The sequence below is a fragment of the Octodon degus genome, unplaced genomic scaffold, assembly GCF_000260255.1.
Source record: "Octodon degus isolate 3935 unplaced genomic scaffold, OctDeg1.0 scaffold00569, whole genome shotgun sequence".
Lineage (NCBI taxonomy): Eukaryota > Metazoa > Chordata > Mammalia > Rodentia > Octodontidae > Octodon > Octodon degus.
Window position 1 is genome coordinate 96,885 of NW_004525145.1, and position 3,668 is coordinate 100,552.

General features: G+C 34.7%; 1 pseudogene; it reads right to left on the reverse strand.

Moving 5' to 3' along the window:
- The window catches only part of LOC101581924, a 24,043-nt pseudogene extending 21,405 nt beyond the window's left edge, over positions 1 to 2,638 (reverse strand).
- Between the last annotated feature and the right edge of the window lie 1,030 nt (positions 2,639 to 3,668).

Genomic DNA, 3,668 nt, shown 5'->3' on the forward strand with positions numbered 1-3,668 from the left:
CCTACTTTGAATGCAGTTAATTGGCTAATATGGTCCCCTGTCCACATTGTAGAGTCCATATCACATTCTAGATTTCAGACTAAGAGGGAAGAACAAGTTTAATGATTCTACTTTTTCTTCAAATATGTACTTACAATGTGCCTTATCCTAAGTTCTTTAAAATTCATTTTTTGATATTTCATGAAGTTACCTGTTAGGAACTGATAAAGTGTGGGAATCATAGTTATTGAACAGTTTTTTTTACTATTAAATCAGACTGGTTACCATTATACCCAGGTTAAGAGAAATAAGGTCATATCCACTTCACTGTAGATCCTGGAAGATTATAAGTAAATAACCATACGGCAACGCGATGGAGATTAAATATTGCTACAGCTGACAAGTTATTTATATTTCCATATCTCTGTCTCTCTATCTGTCTTCTGTGTATCTGTATTTTTTTTTTTGGTACTTGGTATCAATATGAGTTCCTTGCCTATACCAGGCAGGTGCTTTTGCCAGTGAGCATTAACCTCAGCCTGTTAGTTCTAGGTGAAAACTTCCAAATCCTTTTCTATTTGTAATGAACTATGTGCTTGAAAACAGTATGTTAGTGTAAAAGTGTATGAACTGTTTCGGTGACCCTCTGAATTGCACCTCCATCTTTATTTTTTGCAATTCATTTATATGCAGTTTTTCTCTACAAAAATTAAACCCCTGACCTGAATTTATATTTCTGTTGTTCATTTCTCTTTGGCATGTGTTAAGAAAGCTTATCTTGTCACATAGGTTCCTCCCTAAAAACACTGTCAGTGTACATTATATTTGCATTGTAAATGAAAGCTTCAGAGAAGGTGTTTATTTTGCGCAGCTTTGTAGAAGCATTTTGAGAACACTTTAAACACATCTAGAATCATGTAAAATATTTTAATTCTAAAGAGAGTTGATTATGGAGAAATTCTAACAAAAATAATAGCTTTGCTTTAATCAAAAGTTTATTAGCTTAAAAATATTAACAAGAGCATGAGAAATCACTTAGAGATTTACATGTTTTCAAAGGAAGGCTGCCATCGATATGCACACGTTCAAATTGGATCTTCATTCCCAGTTGTCCTTTCAGGGGAGAGATGGCAATATTGCTATTGCTCTTCTTTCAAGTCTCTTTGAAGAGTGTTGCAGCCAGCAGCACTCAACGGTCTGGGAAGAATTGCACCGTGAGAAGCAGATGTATCAGTTGTTAGAGGCAAGCTTTGTAGCATTCCATTTGAGAGGTAAGTGGGATACCTTTCATTGTTCCAAGAATACTCATGCTGTTTAATTTTTCAAATTTATGACCTATTGTTCTAAATCTTCCAAGATAGCATAAACTTTATACTTTGTGCTATATAGTAGCATTCCTAAGGCAGATCTAAGTTGTTACTGCAGCAGAAACCCTTGCAATAGAGTTCTATAGGCCTGGTGACATGTGGCATAGATTTTAAAATGAGCTTTCATATCCCTTGCTACTAATGGAGTCTAATTGCTTTTCATTTATGTGAATAAACATTAGTCTTAGTAATTTTCCTTTACAACAGCTAGAGAAAATAAATTTTACTGATCAAAATTATAATTCAGCGCTATGAAAATACTATTCAATAAGAGGAGAAAAATTATTTGAAATACATAGCATTCCAAAGTCACAGTGTTCCTTGAAGCTTGAAAAGTGGTGGAAATGTAGGACTTAAAAGTGCTTCATGTATTATATGGAAATTTTAACTTTGTGAATGTCAAATATCAACTTTATAATGTTATATTTTGATCTTGTTGTCATTTCTATTCCCTTCAGTGGACAGCAGAAAAAATATTATAAATAGATTGTTAATAATTGAAATTTGCCAAACAGAAATATTTCAAAGGAGTCTAATTCCTTTTCATTGCACTTTATTCAACACTATTCTTAGTAATTTTCCTTTACAACATGTAGAGATAATAACTTTATGTGATCAAAATTATATTTGTGTCTTTAAAGTACTATTTTTATATGAGGAGAAAGATTCTTTGCCACACGTGACATTCCAAAGATGTTATATTGGAAGCTTTTATACTTGCTGCACTACACCGGAAGACACATGGACAGTAGTCTACACCTTAAAATGGCTTAGAACTGTTGCAACATCTTGTACTCCACTGTCTTTAATCATCATTGAACCACCATGTTGGTTCTCATTATGGAAATATGAACATGTTTACCAAGAAGAAAATCATCAGTATTTGAGAAGTACAATTAAGAAGTGGCAAGATGCATCAATAAGTTAAACATAAGGTGACAGACAATAACTGATGCTTTGTAGTTTGGATCACAAACATGCCATCGACCTAGTACCTAGCATTTTCCAAGAACACAAATGGCTTGTATTGCTTTTCTGCACCTTTTAGGTATAAACTGATTAAGACTAGGGACTAACAACTCAGTGATGGCACATGAAGGAAAAACCTTCAATACATAACAGTGCTGCAGCGTAATTCACATCAGTCTCATGAGAGAACACTCCCAAGTATGTGCCTGGTGGGTAGCTCTGTGAAGGAGACTGCCTAGGACATACCTAAGATCCTGGATTTTACCATATGCACCCTGCAACAAACTATTTCCTTGGTAATTTAAAGGTGGTGTGACAAAATCCTAAGGGGGTACAGAACAGTATGCACAGAGGGATAACAGTTGTATGAGTACTCATTTTTAAAGTAGCAACACACCTCCTTTTTCCTTGATGTGAACAGAGTTTCAAACCCTGCAGGGCAGGACTACTCAGCTAAACAGACATTCACTGACTTCACAGGCCAGTGTCTGTGAGCTCCATGAGGTTTTCTGAGTAAGAGTTTAAATCTAAACTCATTTAGAACTTTTATTTCTTTAAAAAATTAGATCTTTGATCTTTTTATCATCTAATTTTTAAAATTAAAATTTTAAATGAGTTTAAATTTGAAATATTATTTCCAGGATCTCATAAAACTAACAGACTTTGGCTTGCAAAGTAAGTAAATCTCTATGTGAGTGGGCTGCTCCTGCAGTTTTTGTAGTGCTGCTCATATCAATCAAGAAAGGTTATGTGTTCCTGCTTTAAGAAGTTTCTCTTTCATGAGGTACACCTTTCATTCTCCAGGAGTGCCTTAAATTCTTGATCTTTAATTTTGATAAAAATATTCAAATTGTTGATTTATTTTCTCCAGACATAGGTGGTTATTCATCCTTCATCTTTTTTTGCATGAGGACTTCATGATTTCGTGTATTGCTGTGTTATCGAATTCTTTTCTCATGAAGTACAGCCTTCCCTGTCCTGGAGTCACTTAAGTCCAAGGTATTTTCTTTTGGTAAAATGTTGAAGGTTGTAATTTTTTTGAGTAATCAAGAGATAGGTGGTATCACTTCAGCTTTGGTAAATGATGGGATTCTGAGCTGAAGTCTCCATTTCTTCTTTTTATGAGAGGATGGCATGTGACAGTCGATTATCCATGACATTGCCATTGCTGCGAGATGGTTTCACAGCAGCTCTGCACAAGTCTTCATCATCACAGTGTTCACATAGCCTAGAAAACAGGTGAAAGGGAATACAAGTGGAATGCTTTTAAAAGATAGCACACTTAAAGAAAAAATTCCTATGCTTGATGTTCTGTCATGCTATAGACTCCCATAAATGTTTTCTGACCACACT